The sequence below is a fragment of the Lepus europaeus genome, chromosome 6, assembly GCF_033115175.1.
Source record: "Lepus europaeus isolate LE1 chromosome 6, mLepTim1.pri, whole genome shotgun sequence".
NCBI classification, from domain to species: Eukaryota; Metazoa; Chordata; class Mammalia; order Lagomorpha; family Leporidae; genus Lepus; species Lepus europaeus.
Window position 1 is genome coordinate 126,678,298 of NC_084832.1, and position 17,725 is coordinate 126,696,022.

Consider the following 17,725-nt stretch of genomic DNA (forward strand, 5'->3'; position numbering starts at 1 on the left):
AGAGGGCTCCCTCGGCACACTACAGCTGCCGACATCTTTCACTCTATTGCTTCTCTTCCCTCTTAGGGGCCACAACTGCCGCCGGGACCACGGGAACGGGGCCATCAGCAGGTGAGCCTTGTCGTGCTGAGACTTTGGGTCCGATTGGCTCAGCGTCAGGGACTGCAGTGCGGTGCAGCAGGACGTGAAGGCTGGGCGCTCGGCACACCAGGCCAAGGGAAATTGTTAATCAGCCCGGATGGCCTGCGTCGTGCTCCTTGGCGAAGTGCTGCTGAGTGCTGGACCCCAGAGCTTGCCCTCGAAGACAGGAGTGTGACTGCCTCTGGGTTCACAGCTTTCTCTCTCTTCACAGGCACCACCATCACCTCTGCCAAAGTTACCAGCAGTTCAGGAGTTTCCAGCACAGGTAATATAGCCTGAACAGACGTAAGCGGCCTTGTCATCCCAAGTGAGATTGTGGGGCGTATGTGTGTGTCTGTGTGTGTGTAGGCTGTCATGAAAAGCAGTCACAAAAGATAAAACCAAGTAACCGTTCCCTGCCTGCTTAGCCACTCCCAGCAGCCGGGGGGACAGAGAGCAAGAAGTACACCAGACAGGCATGACACGAGTGCCCATCCTGACATCAGTGTACTGCGGTGTGCACTTGTTTGTCAGGCCACTGAAATGCATGGGCCAAGGAGATGGTAGGAGAGAAGACCCTCATCATGTATCACCTGGGCCGTGAAGCCCTCACAAGGGTGCCCACTGGTGTGAGGCCGTGAGCTGCTCTCGTGATGCACTGGGACATAGTACTAGATTTTCCTTTTCTTGTTTCAGACTTCACTGGGGTAGGCTTGGGGACATCTGCTCAAACATGAATTCCCAACATAAATAGAGCTGAAATAATACAGCTCCTTTTGTGGATGCTCGGAGGAAATGTTCTTTCTGTAGGGTTGCTCTGAACACAACACAGAATTCCTCTCCCTAGCACCTCCGACCTCTGAACTTTGCTCTCTTCTTTCCTCCCTCAGCGGCCACAACCTCCACAGAAGGCATTGGCTCCACCGGGGCTGGATTCAGCACAGGTGAGAAGCGAGTGCTCCCGTCTGCTTTGTTCACGCTCATCAGAGCCGCTGGTGAGAAAGTTATTGGAGGAAGGTGGAGTCTACTTTGTGGATGTAGCTGAATCATCTTCAGTTTATAAATTCATCCCTGAAAGTCACTGAGAGGAGTCCAGATCACAGCTCTACCGCCGGCAGATGGGGCGCTTGTACTGATTGTCCTGAGTAATGCCTGATGCTGAATGGAAACAGTACCTGCTTCTGGAAGGCGGCTGCTGACCAAACTTCCTCTTCCCGAGCCCTGGAGAGGAGCTGCAAAACTTGGGAGCCACACCTGCCCTGTATAAATGTCTCCTTTGCACAAATGAAGAGCCAAGTATATCTGGAATGTTTGGGTTCTGGGCACACCCAAACCTTCATCTGTGTCTGCTCGCACCGCAGAGTCACTGGGGTGAACCGCAGGGAGGAAGCCACCTGTCGCCCTGACATAGATGCCGGGAAGCTTTGCTCAAGTTGAGAACGTCCTCACGCCAGTTGCTTTGGCCATAGGATGGTTGATGAGGACAGACGTGGGGCTGGTCTGCAGGGAGGACCAGGGAGGCAGCTCTTGTCTGTTGGGAGGACACAGTTGGAGGGAGGACTTGGGAAGGGGACGCTGAGCCCGTGGTGATCACAGCCCCTTGTGTTTCAGTCACCACCACAGTGTCGGCAGGCACAGTGCTGGCTCCTGGCAGCCCCAGTGCACGTGAGTGTGCCGGCTGGGAGGGGTCTTCCCACCGTGCTCTCTGCTTGGCTTTTCCTTTACAGGCGTGATTCGTTCTTTTCATGGCCCTTCAATATTTCCAAAGTCTGTCTTTCCTGTTTCTCTCTCTCAGAGGCCACAACTACTGCAAGCAGAAATGGGACACCTGGAGTAGCAACAGGTGCGCATTCACTGCTAATAACGACCTGTGTGGACACCGGACTGAGAGGGGCCCTTGCCATGGGCACCCGCTGAGCACTGTTGAGAAAAATCGTAACAGCGTTCAGTGGCTGAAGTTCGGAAACTCAGACTTCGTTCTCATTTCTCGTGCTGTGAGGAGTCTCCTCCCACGCGCGAGGCAGGCACCCAGCCCTGTGGCTGACAGTTCCATGGGTGAACCACTGATGTATTTCCAGTTCAATGGGTGACCCTGGGAGGTGGTTCCAGTTCCACAGGTGGCCTAGTGAGATGGCTTCTGACTCTGTTAGTGAACTCAAGAGCAGGGGACCCAGTAACTCCAAATGCCTTTCGCCCATTTCCCGTGGGCAGGCTGTGTTCCCCGGAGCAGGCACATAACCGTTGGCACTTAAAGCCCAGGTCACTGAAATTGCGAATAAACAGGCTGCATGCACTTAGTTGCTTACTGTCCTGTGTCCACTTCATGATGACCAAGAGCTGACCCGTGACTATCCCTTCCTAAGCAGCTACCCCTGGCGCCATCTCTGGGAAGACGGAGGCACCCGAGAGCTTTACCACAGGTGAGCACAGAGCTTGGAGGGAGTTCTCCGCTGTGGCTCCTGAGCTGAGTGGCCCTCAGGAGACATCACCATGCGCTTTTCTTTGCTCTCAGAGGCTGTGAGCTCTGCAGTGAGGGAAGGAACCAGCAGCACGGAGGGGCCAGCAGGTGAGCTCCGTCAGCCCCAGGCCCCAGAGTTGTCGTGATTTTCCCGTCTGGGTGGGCTGAAGCCAGCAGATAGATAGGAGGTGGCCAAGGATGGAGGGATGCACGGTCGCCTGTCTTATGCCCGTGTTCCAGGAGTGTGGTTGTCTAAGCCGGGCCTTGCTTCTGGGTGCCGTTCATCCTTTGCACCCCTGGCCGAGCCCCTGCAGCGTCCTCCCCAGCTGCCTATTCCCAGCTCTGCTCATCAGACTCTGAAGTATGGGTCACGTGCCGATGCCGCCTGAGTGTTTTCCGTGTCCTTTCTCCTGCACACGTCAGCCACATGAGACAGAGAACTTCTGTCTTTCACACGGGGAGGAGAGCGTCACCAAGGGTGCCTGGAAATACGAGGCAGGCGCCAGGTTACGTCCCTACTTTGTCATCACTCTTAATTCAGCAAGTACCAATGCAGCTTCACGCAGGCTCAGGGAGACCCAGGCCAGGCAGGACTGGGGCAGGTGTACATGTCTCGTGCGTCTTTTCTTAACGCCCTGGTTATCGCAGTCTCCCAGTGACCCAGAACATCAGAAAGATGATGTTGTCGTCCTCCCTGGAGCAGTAGGGGAGACAGCAGGGGACATGCCGGCGCTCCCTCCCTTTTTCCACAAACTACCGTGGAAGGGAGAGCTGGCAGGAAGACCTTCGTCAGTAACGAGCCAGGGCTCTGCACTGTCTACTCCCTCCGTGGCAGGCGTGCTCGGTGTGCAGGGGCGCAGGGCTGCTGGCTGCCTCCAGCCGGCTGCCTCCACTGGCTCCCCTGCTTTCTCCTCTTAGCAACTTCCAGTGCAACCTCTGGGACAACTGTGACATCTGGAGTCGGCAGCAGCTCCTGGAGCGCCACACCAGGTAGGGTGCATGAAGGGTCAGCTCCTGTGAGAGGGCGAGGTCCCAGGAACTCTTTTTTTTTTAGCATCTGAATATCAAAGAAAATGCAGAAACCTGAAGTCCATATCTGCTCTTCTGCCTCCCCAGGTACCTCTGCCACGCCAGGGAGCCCGGGGTCTAGCGGAGAGACAGGTGAGGGGAGCTCAAGTCCCCTTCCACGACCAGTGAGCTGGCTGGGGGCATCCCTGTGGCGGTAGGGGTGGACAGGCGGGCCTGGAAGTGCCGTGGCAGGGGGAGGGTCCCTCGTGGGTGTCCACCTTCAGAAAGAGAGGTTTGCAGGGCCGACTCCCGGCGGTGCAAGCCACACAGCTGCTTCTGGTACTGCAGCGTTGATGGCTTTATGTTCCTCACCTGTGCTGTTGCAGGAGGCTCCGGCACAGCTGTTCTGTCTGGCAGCTCCCGTGCAAGTAGGTTCACGAGCAGGAGAGAGCGTAGTCAGTAGAGCTGTTCAGTGCAGTAGCAAGAGCTCTTCCCGGACACCCCAGTCCTAGACCGCACCCCTCACAATCACTCCCTGCAGGGTTCATGAGGCACACAGGAGGCAGCAGCGCAGCTGCCCCCGGACCGAGCTCAGGTGAGAGCCGGCAGCTGGTTTGCAGGCTGGAGCTCAGTTCCCACTCTGGGGGGCTCCTCCGGGGGAGCCGTGTCTGCCTGCAGAGAGCTGTGTGGTTCCTTCAGGGTGTCCGTCACTCACTGTGCCCTGGAGCAGCTCCCGGTGCCAGCCTGCCTGCCGTCTGCAGCTTGCTCAGGGTGGCCTGGCTGTGGGTGGTGGGAGGGCTTTGCGGTGTGACGTCCCACATGTATTCATTGTGTCTGGGAAGAGAGGAGAGCAGTGTGAATCCTGGCAGCAGGCCCAGAGAAGGGGGTTCTTGCGCTAAAGAGCAGTAATGGTACTCAGTACCGTTTCCAGTTCTGAGACGTTGAGATGTTTTTCTGGTTCTCATCCCACGGTAGGCACAACAGCAGTGACTAGAGGCCCAGTGACCAGGAAAGAGACAGGTGAGCTGGCAGGAAGACGCCTCATTTCCCAGCCCGGAACGGATGGAGGTGCCCAGGAGGGGCCTTGGCTTGGGGCCTTTGCTGCTGTCCTTGCTTGGCTGAAGACGGGGGCCCTGGGCAAGCTGGGCTTCCCCATCAGAAATCGGGGAGAGGGTCCTGGGTGGGACAGAGAAGCTTCTGGAGTGAGAGTCTGTCATTTCAGGGGTTACACCTGGAGGCACGAGCGCAGGTCGCGACCGTGCACATAGCCCCGTGGGCACAGCAGCCGCAGTGCCCTGTCCACTGCGTTACGCCTGCCCTTCTCTGTCTCTCTGTCTCTCAGAGGCCACCACTTTCTCAGCAGCCAGCGGGACCAGCCGAGCAGGAACACTGGGAGGTGAGCTTTGCCGCGTGCAGCCGGGGCTGTCCTCTGAGTGAGCTGCTGCCGTGGACGGATACAGGCGGGGCATGGGGGGCCTACGTGCTCTCGGGTGCAGCTGTGTCATCCATACCCACGTGGTTTCTCTGCTCAGGACTCCCACGGCTTGGGAGGTCGTGGCCAGGTTTCCGTTGCAGAGTCTTTCTCTGAACAGAGATACAGGAGCGTGCTGCGTAAATGCCAGCACCAGGCCTGTTGGCTCTCTGTGTCCAGTTGACCGTTCGCCCTGTAGCTGGTCACCTCCTGCCCTCCCTGTCCCCTGTCCGTATCCACAGTGTCATTGCTCTTCTGCCTTCTCTCTGTAGGAAGCTTCAAGAAGGCAGCTGACAAGTACAATGCTGAGTTATGTCAGTGTGCACGCACAAAGAGTAAAGGCGTGTGTCTTCCCCTGGGCAGCTCCACACGTGGGGGGAGAGGAGCACGCTGGCCCCTCACCTCCCTGCACAGGAACAGCCCAGGAGCAGTCCAGCCACCCTAGCGTGGACGTATCTGGAGGTTGCTCCATTTCTGTTCCCTGCAGAGCTGCAATGTCCCCAGGAAAGGGCTGCCAGTGCAGTAGGGCCAGGCTGGTGCTGCCAGGTGCCCTGGCAAGGAACCGCTTTGTTGTTTGACTTGCTTTTCTGTGTTTTAGGCACCACTAGGAAGTTCTCTAGAACGACTCTTCTGACCGGGAGCCCTAGCACAGGTAGGTTAACAGCAAGGAAACGCCTCTTCTTCAGCCTCGGATGTCGCTACACCTGCTACGGGGCAGCTGGGATAAATGACACCTGCCCTCCTCCTAGCACACTGACTCCTCCAGTGCCTCGTTTCTTCCCTCAGAGACCACAGCGTCCACAGGAGGGGCTGGGACTGCAGGGACTGGATTCCAGACGGGTGGGAACGAAGCATCTGTGACATGGTATCAGGGTGAAGACTTGAGAGTGTCTTAATGCCTTGAGAGAGTTTTATTTTTATTTAGGGGATGCAGGTGAATCAGAAGGGTTTGTTTTGGTGTTAGAGTTAAAAAATCATTTTGAAAATTCGTTTCTAAATTTGAACCTACTGAGAGTAGGACGGGTTTTCTCAGTGTTGTTGCAAGTATCACCAGCATTTTGGTTGGAATCCAGAAGAAAGTTTTCCGTGTGTGTGTGTGTACCAGGAAAGAGCCCCATCAAAGCAGGATGCATGTGTATATGTATGAAAATTTTCTTGCTTGTACCACAAGGGTACCAGGAAACCAAGCCGATAAGCATTGGGGGAAAGCACATAGCTTCCCTGTTGACCGAGATCAGGGAAGACGTGCCTCCCGTTGGAACTCACCTCTCTGTTTGCATGGGTTATAGCTTGTTGAAGGCAGGCAGAGATCTGACTGACGTGGCAGTGTGGGATGTGGGTATGCAGCAAGTCAGGCTCTATCAGTGAAACATAAACATGGGAAAGCCACTGCAGCCTCTGGCATTTAATCCTGGAGAAGCGAACAGTTAAGGCTGGACACGATCAACTGGATTTTCCCCATGGAGCGTGCACCTCAGCTGGACATGGTAGCACAGGAAGGTTCTGCTGCTGCCTTCGGACCCAGGCAGTCATCGTTGGCCTTGTTCTTGGGATAGTCAGCAGATCGCCGTTTGATTCTCTTTCTGTCCTACTTGAGGCACCACTACGGTAGCCTCTGGAGCAACATCTGCATCTGGAACTTCCAGCACAGGTGGCTCAGCAACACATCAGGGCACACGAGGGCCTTCAGGGATGGTGCAGGCCCTCCTGTGTGCTCTCTCTCCAGTGCACGATTCTTCTCAATTTACTGCTCTTCTCCCTTCCTCCCTACACCCAGAAGACGTAACGTCTTCAAGGGATATTGGAACCAAGGATGGAGTTAAAATAGATGTGCACTAGTACTCACATTACTTAAAATTTTCATCTAAAAGTTAATTATGTTGGCTGAATTGAACTTAGAAGAATTATTATCTGATCTCTGAGTACAGATTGCTTGGCTGTTAATACTGTCCCTTGACTTTATGTATTTGTCATACAACGGCATAATAGTGGATTGTGCACGCTGTTTCAATTACGGCAAAGTGTTCTTGATATGAACCTTTTAGTTCACTCAAGAAACCTATCAACTTGTTCTAAAAGAAATCCTAATTAAAATTAAGTGAAAGGGAATTCATAAATTGATTCTTTTATCTGTGAGTTCAGATACTGCTGGGATAATGACTGGCACCACCACTGCACCTGGCAGTTCCAACACAAGTGAGTCATGAGGAGTTGGAGATATTTGCCTAAATGCACTTCACAGGACCAGCGGCCTCCCATGGGGATAGTACATAAAATAGTGGGTGGCCACCCATTTTTTTAATATCTTCGTTCTGTCTCACTTTCTTCTTTTTCTTCTCAGAGGCTATGTCTCCTACGGAAGTCGGGGCTACCACCAAGGTTAGGGTGATAACTGGTGAGTGATTTCTCTGTTAGTCCTTGGAGTTCTCCATGATTCTGCTTGAGTTTGGGATAGATGTTGAAAAGAGAAGATGGATTTGGAACAGCTTTAAATTTAATTTAAGAAAACATGTCAGGTCAACACTGCTTGGGTCCTTGCTCTACAGAGTAATTATTTGCATACTCTTGTCTTTTAGATGTGATTTTGTGAGACTAAGAATGATATGGTCAATCCTGTACCTGTCTTGCCTCTGTAGGTTCCACGTCAGGGTCAGCTGAAGCCTCCAGGAGCACAGGAAATTCCAGTCCTGGTTAGTGGAGGTGTTTCGTACACCCAGCTGGGACTTCTCCTTACTCTAAAACACATTGCCATGGTCCCGTGTGAGTGAGGCCCCAGCATGTGTGATTTCTCCTACCCACTTCCTCAAGCAGTCTCTACGGAGACCTCAGGGAGTCAGGTCAGGGAGAGTAACACAGATCATCAGAAGAGAGCTCTTCTCTCAAAGGACTAAACCATACAAATGGGCTCCAAAAAGGAGTTTTGCCATAGATGGGTTGAAGGTTTGAGAATGTGCAAATTGAGAATATGGACTTGGTATTTGCTTCTCCTGGCACAAAGAAGCACCTTTGCTTTACTAAACATTAGCACCACCAGGAGTGGAATAAAATAGGTTAGTCATTACATCACAGATGTGGGGGATTTCATATGACTCTGATAACAGATGATAAAACTTTTCTTTAAAGACTTGAGTCAGCTGAGGTTTGTCATATTAAGGTTCTGGAATTCCCTGACCTAAAAATTTCCTTAGATACATTTTTGATAGGACAGAGCCTGTAGCAAGTGGATGTATCAATGGGAAACAGAGTCTTCTTTGGTGAACCATGTCCATGCTTATCTTTGCATATACTATTCCCAGGCAGGTGAAGGAGGTTGAAATATGAGGGCATTTAGGAATTGGGGGAATCTAATATAGAGAATTTTTTTAAGTTACCAATGAAAAGAATGTGTTTACTCTGCTGAAAAAGAAAAAGGATATAAAGTAGTGTGAAATGGTCAGAAGATTACCATAATGCAGAATTCTCATGGAATAGAACCCGGAAGTAGGGAGACCAGCACTGCAGGAGAAGATGCTGGAGGGATTTCTGGAGTTTCTAGAAGGAACCATCTGTTGCAGGTTGGGGGGTGACTGGGGACTACAGTAGCCGTCAGGTAGGAAAGAAGAGGGTCGGAAGAGTACACCATGCATGGCCAGACAGAATCTGCTGCTCTGAGTTGCTGTCAAACAACTAGAGACCCCAGATGACACTGCAAAGGCACAGAGGGCACAGTGTTGAAGGGGAGAGAGAGATTGAAAGCCATCGGCATTCCTTCAGCAAGGTGAACCATGGTAGCTATGGTGATCAACATGTCTCATAGGAAATGTCCCTCGTTTGCCCTTGCAAGCACCACTGGGACATCCAGTACAATCTCTGGTATCCAAGAAAGTTCCCAGCCAGGTAACAGATGAAGTTCATGTGCTGAACATCCTGTTGGAATCCACACCCAGTGCTTCCGATAACCCACCTGTGTCTCTGTGAATGATATCAGTCTTCACCTGTAACAGAAATGTTTGAGTAGACAGAGTGAAACAGGAGAGCGAGACTTCATTCAAGACTGTTGCAGTAGAGTAAAGACCACTGTAAGATGCACCATTGCTTCAGCAGGAGGCAGAAAAGTTTGTAATGCCGGGGTGAGCTCGTGGAACCAACCCAGAGACGTTAAAGCAAACAGAATCTGTGTGATGTGGTCCTCTGTGCCTCCTCCTGGGCATTTTGTCTAGTCAAAGTTCAAGTCCAGCCTGCAAGCGGTGACCAGGAGCTCTCCAGAGGACTGTAGCTCAAAGCGGGAGCTTCCATGTTCTTGAGAAAGATGAGAGAACTTCCCAGAAGTTCACAGAAGTGTGTATAGCGAGACACCTATGCATGAATCGCAAAATGTGCTTCCCCAGAACTGTGGCAACTTTTAGTTCTGTTTTCCGTGAAGTTTTGGAAGAATCTTCACGTTCATGCATTTCGAGGCTGGTGAGAGACTAGAAGATTGACATCTCAAAAGAGCAGAGAATGAATTAATGATGACAAAGGCTTCTAAAGGAAAGACACTAGGGGAAGAGAGGGCAGGGGTCCACGACTAGCAGGAGTCCGACTCAGGTTTGGCAGACTGAGGGAGCATAAGACCGTCTTTGGCCACACAAATGTGTTCCCTCTCTTATAACCACTTACCTCCCAGAACTAACACAGGGGAAGCAGGAATCCCGAGTCCACGAAGCCAAAGAGTAAAGTTTGAATCTTATTATTGAGAGCAGGGGGACCTGGCACCGAGTCATTGATCAGGATCCTGGGAGTCTCTTTGCCACAACTCGCCGAGGTAGGGAGGTGCTCAGGTAGACCTGCTGCTGTCTTTGTGGCGGAGCTGCGACTGAGCGTTGCTACATGCAGCCCTGTCCCCAAGTGCTCTGACACGCTAGCTCCATGTGGACATGCGTCTCTGAGAGCAGGGTGACTGCATTGCTCTTTGCTTGTTTGTTGTAGGTACCTCCCAGGAAGCATCGCAGACAACCACCGCTCCTGGGATCACTGGCACAGGTAAGACCTAGAGAAATCGGTCATCAGAGGACAGGTTAGCTTTGGGGATGTCTCCTTTGGCTTCCTCATTCCCGTGTTCTCACCCCTTGTTCCTTCCTCTGCAGCCGTTGCCTCCACAGATGTCAGAGGAACCTCTGGACCAGCAGTGCAGACAGGTGCGTGTCAGCCGCCTTGTAAGTGTGTCTTTGAAGACCTGGGGAAGAGTTGAATCTGGGGAAGGGAATGTTAGGGAAGTAGCAGGAGAGAGGGACTGGGGATTTGAAATGTCCCTTTGAAACATAACTTGGGTGCCAATAGGGACACTTTTTTCTCTGTGTTTCTTTTGGGTTCATGCTTTCATCAGAGTTCCCCTACTGAAGTCAAATTAGCACAGTTTGAGAATTCTGAAAAGGAAGTCAGTTGAGATTTTTGATAGTGATGGCTCTGGAATCACCTGTAAGGATTCCATTTGATGCATCCTTGGAAGGAGTCAGCCTCCCAGATGTCGCTAAACCTCAGTGGCGTCAGGATTCTCATTAGGCAAACGTCTTGGCATGCCTTGCTGTGCTGTTTTCATGTCAGGTAAAGTCGGCAGTAACCAAGGAGTTTCCAACCCAGGCCAATGACATTGATGAACTAGGAGGAAACTTGGGATGATTGGGGGGGCTCGGATATTAAGAATCTTTGTTTCCTCAGTGGAAATTATCATGCAAAATGATATTCTCAGTGTCATGTTTTACAAAGGGAGGAACTGTAAAAGAACCTGCTGTTTTCAGGAAATTCAAAATCCCAGCCTGCTTGTAGGTTTTTTAGGAAGAACATCGCAAGAGGGGATGCCGCTGGAGCCTCTCGATCTACTGTATGGCAAAGTTGTGATGGAATTGGCCTAAAATAGGGGTAAAAACAGAGCTGTCCTAATATTTTCATATCCTGTAATGAGATTATTACAATAGATGTCTTAGTTATAACATTGAAAAGGGGAAACTGGATTAAATGGGAAATGAGCAAGTGGAAAATTTTACTTATGCTGCATCCTCTCCCCAACTTGGAATTTTTATGAAGATGAGTTGGTCAGAACATGGGATACTGGTAGGAATGGGGAGTGAGTGTGGAGGTGTGCTGTCTAGTTTACGTTCTGTTGGAAGTGAGAAGTGATCGGGAGTGAAGTAGCTGTCATGTGGGAAGGCAGAGGGTAGAAGGGTTGTGCCATGTGTGGGCAAGTTAGCATCAGTTAAGGTTGAGGCCATAAAAAGAACAGCTAGATGTTTGGATCAGTCCTAGTGCATGGTTTGAATGCTTAGCTGGGTACACAATGCTGCATTAACTGTGTTTGGGAACATAATGCATGAATGAGAAAGAGAAAAATGGAATTTGATAGAAGTGATAGATCAGCTTTGGAGAGTTTGATTTTGAAATGCTCTAAGACTTAAGGCATTCATGTCCACCATAATTGATGAGGGAAATGGAACGCAAATGAGAGACCCAAACTGGAGATAGAGATACTTTAGGACAATGACACGGATACCTGGGCCCATCAGCATTCCATGGGTTGGCCAAGGGAAGAGACCCTGTGGAATGGAGAAACTAAATTTCAGCACCTGCCAGTGTGTTTGACTCGGGATTAACAGACTCCCAGGGACCCTAACATATTGTGCAGGAGACGATATGATTCTAACTTTGTGGAATTGGAATCTCAGATCAGGATCACTCTAACTTGCTGGGACCTTTATCCTCATAGTGATTACTCTGAAATTGAAGGAAACTCTTGGAAGCACTGAAATCCCAAGACTCTGAATCCTTGCATTTGTTGATGCTGATGTGTAGCTAGCTTAACTCTAGAGAGACAATGTTCTCGACACAATGGACGTGAGCTAGGGCAAGTGCAAAGGTAGAGTTTGGTGAAAGCTGCTATTTCCAAGATCCTGACTCTGGACAAGAAGTTTCCTGAAGGACTGCACTTGACCACAAGGAATTCCATAGAAACCCAAAACTGTCTCTTCTCTCAACTTCTGCTTTTCTTTTTTCACTCTCCATTATGTGCCCAGGCCAGTGCAGCTTTGTACCCAGCAAGGAACCCAAACCGTGGAGTAGGGCTGATTGAAATATCTTGCTCTTCCTCGTGGCCTCAGCTTCACCAAGTGGCTCAGTCCTCCTGCCCCTGCCTTCCCACTTCTTGCTGCTTGAGACATGGACTATGGAGAAAGAATAGACGGTGTCACAGAAACACATGGGTCTGTGCTAAAGTGCGATCTTTACCTGATCATAAAGACACTGCTTATGCTACCTGCTCTTCCTTCTCTCTCCCACACCAGGTGCTACTGGTACAGGCTTTGGGACAACAGCCTCACCTGGAGGTTTCAGAGTCAAGCTATCCCAGGAATTTTTCTTGAAACAGCTCTCGGAACAGGCTGCAGAGCCAGTGTAATTTACTTTTTCCAAACTCTGTCTTCTCAGTTTTCCCTTCCTTGTTCCACAGAGGCCACCACTTCCAAGGAACACAGTCCAACCACTGAAGCAGAGACTTCCTCTGGTGAGTGTCCTCAAGTTTTGGAGCCCCTGTGGCTTTTCTGTTGGAGTCGGCTCTCTACAGAGCATCGGCCACGAATGTGCATGTGCCAGGGGAGTGGTTGTTTTGCTGTCCAGAACACCTCGTCAGGCCAACCAAGATCCGATCCCAAGTTATCCCCAGAGGACACAGTAGAGGTGTCCTCTATCAATACCTGCCATCTGTATTCTTTTTCTTCTGCCACGTTCTACCCCAGAATTGGGAGAGGTCACCAGTGGCAAAGAAGGTGAGTAGAGATCATGACAATAGTGGTTGAAATTGTGTTCAGGAAGACTTTGGTTAAATGCTTGACCCTTGGTCACATACTAAATAATTTTTATTTAATTTATCCTTTGGAGAATTAGGGCACTGGAAGAAAATCATGTGCATAGAAAAAAAAATGTCCTTAAATTTACAGTCAAAGTCATAATGATTCTAAATCTAGAGAAATGAGACCTCTGAGGCCATTGTCAGTGGTCTCCCCCATTTTTACCTTGGGCTTCCAATAGAGAGGGAAGGCAGTGGAAAACATATCCTCTCAAGCATTTGGTGCAAGAAAATTTGTCCAAGGTCTTTCTGTTACTTAAAAGACAAAAGATACCATGGTTTCCTTAGGTTGAGAAAGGCTTTGTCAGGCTTTGTGAGATTTAGCCTTCTCTTCTTTTTCAGTTACCAGTAGGGAAGCCTCTGGTACAAGTAGTCCTGGAAGTTCCAACCCAGGTAAGTAACCCCTTAGTAAGATGTTGTAGTTACCTAATCCTAGACAAAAAGGCTCATCCCTCTGGACCGGGTGTTCTGTTGTAGCTTGCATGGAGCAACCGCTACCTCACTCCTCTTGCTCTTCCTTGAGGACCAGTGAGTGTCCATCAGTGATTCTCAGCCCCTGTGTTGAGACTCCAGGCCTTGTATTCCACACAGGGAAGGTGGCGGGGAAAGAGGTATAGGGCAGCATCTCCTTAGGGACCTTACTGCTCCAAGCATCTAAGGTTGCCATCCTGCTTGGGGTTACTGTAGCTGTGCCAGAGGCCACAGATCAGGATGCAAAGGCACAAAAGGATTGCTGCTGTGGGGAAAGGGGAGGTCAGGGTCACCCAGCCTTCCTCCCACAAGGCAGACCATAGGTGCTGTCTGCACCGAGGGTGTTCTTGTGACCTTTCTGTAAATTGTTAAGGCACTGCGTGTGTAGCTGTGGTGCTCACATATAGAAAGTCCCTCATTTGCCATCGTAGGCACCACTGTGGCATCCAGCAAAATCATCAAAATGTCAGGAAGTTCCCAACCAGGAAAGAGAAATACTGGCTTAGTTTATTTACAGCCTTCTTGCTTCTGCATCACAGGGTTTGGACAACCCCTCTGAGTCTCTGGGATAGAATATAGTCTTCAGCCGTAAAAGATGCACTTTAGCTGACAGAATGAAATAGGTGAACATGACTTTATTCAAGACTGTTGCAATAGGAGTCCAGACCACTGCATCATGGGAAAGACTTAGAACCCAGTGCAGGGCAGTTTGCAGTGCTGGGGTGAGGTCATGGAGACATTTCCAGAGACTCTGCCGAGAGGTGGAGAGGTGAACATGTTGTGGGGAGGGGTGTGTCTGCTCACGGGCACTTACTCTGCTGGGAGTTAGGCACCTGCTGTCTCACAGAGACTGGGAGTGAGGAACCATAGCTTTCTTGAGAACTGCAGGACTAAGCTGTCGCTCCAAGGTCTTTGATAAAGGTAAAAGTGGACGCTCAAAAAATCGTGGACAATGTGTATGAAGAGAAACCTATGCATGGACTGCAAAATTTGTCACAGGAAAATAAACTTAGATTTTAATTGTGTTCAGAAAGTTCCTTCTCATTCTTATGTTAGCATTCTAGCAAGAAACCAGAAGATGGACATGTGAAAGGAACAGAGAAAGAATTTATGATACCAAGGTCTTCTAAAGAAAGACTCTGAGAAAAGAGAGGCCAAGGGATGTAGCTTAGAAGGATCCATCCAAACTGAGTGAAGCTGAGGGGGCATCTTGGCTGTCTCGGTCAACACTTTCCCCTCTTCTATATTTTCCATTTTTTCTATATTTTCCATTCCCCCAGAACTAACCCTGGAGAACCAGCAAACGAGGTTCTCTCTCTTGAAAAAGCTCCATGTGAGGACTGCTTTTGTCACTGAGGGAAGAGGGACCTGGGCACGAGACATTGACCAGGTCCAAGGAATCCATCACCTTAGCTTTCTGAGTAGGGAGGTGCTATGATAGGGACCGTCTAATGTCTTGGTGGCAGAGCCGGGAACGAGCACCAGCAGGTACACCCCTGAACCCAAATGCTCTGAGATGCTTGCTCCCTGTGGACATGGCTTAGGGACTTGCTCTTCCAAGACCAGCAAAGGTGCATGGCTCCTCCCTTGCTTGTTCTAGGCACCTCCCAGGCAGCATCAGAAACAACGGCTACAGGAATCACTACCACAGGGAAGGCCAAGAGAAGGGAGTCACTCCCAAGAGGGTGATTCATGAGATGGTCGCTCCTGGCGTCTCCACTCCCTTATTCTTTCATCATTGTCCCTCTCTGAGCGGTTGCCTCTTCCGCTGCCGTCAGTGAAACTTCTGGTCTGGAGTGCACATGGGTGAATGCTGACCGTAAAGAATTTCCATGACCGGTGTGGCCTTGAAGGTCATGGGAGGAATTGAATTTGGGGGAGGCAGTGGTAGGATGGAAACAGGAGAGAGTGGCTGGGACGATGCTGTTAAATACCTGGACTACTTGGGACAGACCCCTTTATCTCTGGGCTTACTTGAATTCAGGCTTCCATCAGAGATCCCCCAGGAAGCCCAGTCATACACTTTCACAGTTCTCTGTTAGGAGTTAGTCTTTTGAGGTTGCTCATGTTAACAGCTCTGGAAGTGCCTGTTCTAGGGGTTCCATTCAGTGCCTCCCTGTGAGAAAGTAGCCTTGCGGATGGTAAAAAGCCTTAGAGGGTGCAGGAGTGTTTTAAAGAGTGTCCTTGCATATACCACTGTGCTGTTCTTACACAGGGTGAGGTCACCAGCAGCCAAGGAGATTCCAACCTGGGGAATGAAGATGGGAAAAGTTGGAGGCAGCCTACGGTGTTTGGGGGGTTATATTAAGAACTTTACAAAACTGTGGAAGTCCCCTCACTTTTTAGTATTAGGCTAGCAAGAAACAAGATTATCTACGTCTCAAGGAGCAGAGAAAGAACTTGTGATGATGAAGTCTCCTAAAGGAAAGACTCTTAGGAAAGTTGGTGAGACCAACTGTTGGAAGAAAGCATCCTGAGTTGAGTCAGTCTGAGAGGAACACGTCTTGGCCAACACAGACATCTTCTCCCTTTCTACTAATTCTTGCCCCCAGAGCAAACACAGGAAGACCAGAAAACCAGCTTCCATGGGGCAAAAAAGGTTACATGCAGAGAAAGCAGTCGTCAATGAGAGAAAGGGGACCTGGAAGTGAGACCGTGCTCCGGGTCCTAGGGATCTGTCACCTAGGAGCCAGGACAGGGACCTCCTGAGCCCTGCTGACATTTGCAGGGTGAAGTCCTGCACCCAAGGGCTTTGAGATGCTTGCTGCTGTAGAGGTGCCTGGGAACAGGCACCCTGAGACCAGAGCAAGGACATGGCTCTTGGCTTGCTCCTTTAGATTCCTCCAGGGAAGTCCCAGAAACAGCCATTGCTTGTGGAAATGCTACCCTAAGTAAGGCCAAGAGAATAAGTCAGTTTCCTAGGGCCACTCAACAGGCAGGATGGGTGACGGGGCTCTCGCCCCTTGTGTCTCTAGTGTGTTGATTGCACATATTCATATCTCTCAGCGGTCGCCACTTCCACTGGCATCAGAGAGACTCCTGGCCCTGCGGTGCAGACAGGTGAGTGGTGGCCCTGCACCCTTTTCAGTGACCAGGGTAGCTTTAAAAATATTAGAACAAGAAGAATTCGAGAAAAGAAGTGGCAGCACAGGAGGCCAGGAAGATGGTGTTCGGTGTCCTTTTGAAATGTGACTTTTTTTTTTTTTTTTTTTTGTTTCTGACAGGCAGAGTGGACAGTGAGAGAGAGAGACAGAGAGAAAGGTCTTCCTTTTGCCGTTGGTTCACCCTCCAATGGCCGCCGCGGTAGCGCGCTGCGGCCGGCGCACCGCGCTGTTCCGATGGCAGGAGCCAGGTGCTTCTCCTGGTCTCCCATGGGGTGCAGGACCCAAGGACTTGGGCCATCCTCCACTGCACTCCCTAGCCACAGCAGAGAGCTGGCCTGGAAGAGGGGCAACCAGGACAGGATCGGTGCCCCGACCGGGACTAGAACCCGGTGTGCCGGCGCCGCAAGGCGGAGGATTAGCCTAGTGAGCCGCGGCGCCGGCCGAAATGTGACTTTTAAATGCATCTAAGGACACCTCGTTCTCTGGGTTTGCTGTGGTTCAGGGATTTTTCCTTAGAGCTCCATCCTGAAGATGGATCTGTGCCTGCTGAGAATTCTGATTAGGGAGTTCATCCTCTGAGGTGGCTCAGCTGCTCTGGGATGACCTGTACCAGGGATTTCATTCAATGATTCAGTGCATCTGTTGAAGAGGCAGCCTCGAGAAGTCAGTAAACCCCAGTGGGATCAGGCGTATTTCCGGGTAAGCGTTCTTGTACACACTACTCTGCTGCTCTCACATCGGGTGAGCTCACCAGGGACCCGGAATTTCCCACCAAGCCACATGAAGATGAATGAACCAGGAGGGAACTTAGGGTATTTTGGACTCTTACATTAGGATTTTTGCATCCTCAATTAAAGTTATCAAGGTAAAAGAGATTTTCATTGTTGTGCTAAAAAGCAGGGAGGCATAAAAGAACCTGCATTTACAGGAAGTGATGAGTCCAGACCTCTCATGGAACCCCAGCCAGAGGTAGCAAGGCGAGGTTTGAAGGAGGAGACACGGAAAGGTTTTCTGGAGCTTCTGTAGGGCCAAGTTGTGACAGAATTATCCTGAAATCAGGGGAATGTCCCATCAATTTTGTATTTGATAACAAGAAAATCGCAAAAGAGACCGCCGTGCGAACATTAACAAAACTTGATTGTACTGGCAAGGAGGAGCAATTGCAAGATCCCCAGATTGGATTTGCTTGGGAGTATTAATTTGACGTAATATGGAAGAATGACAGGGAGGGTGAGTGGAGA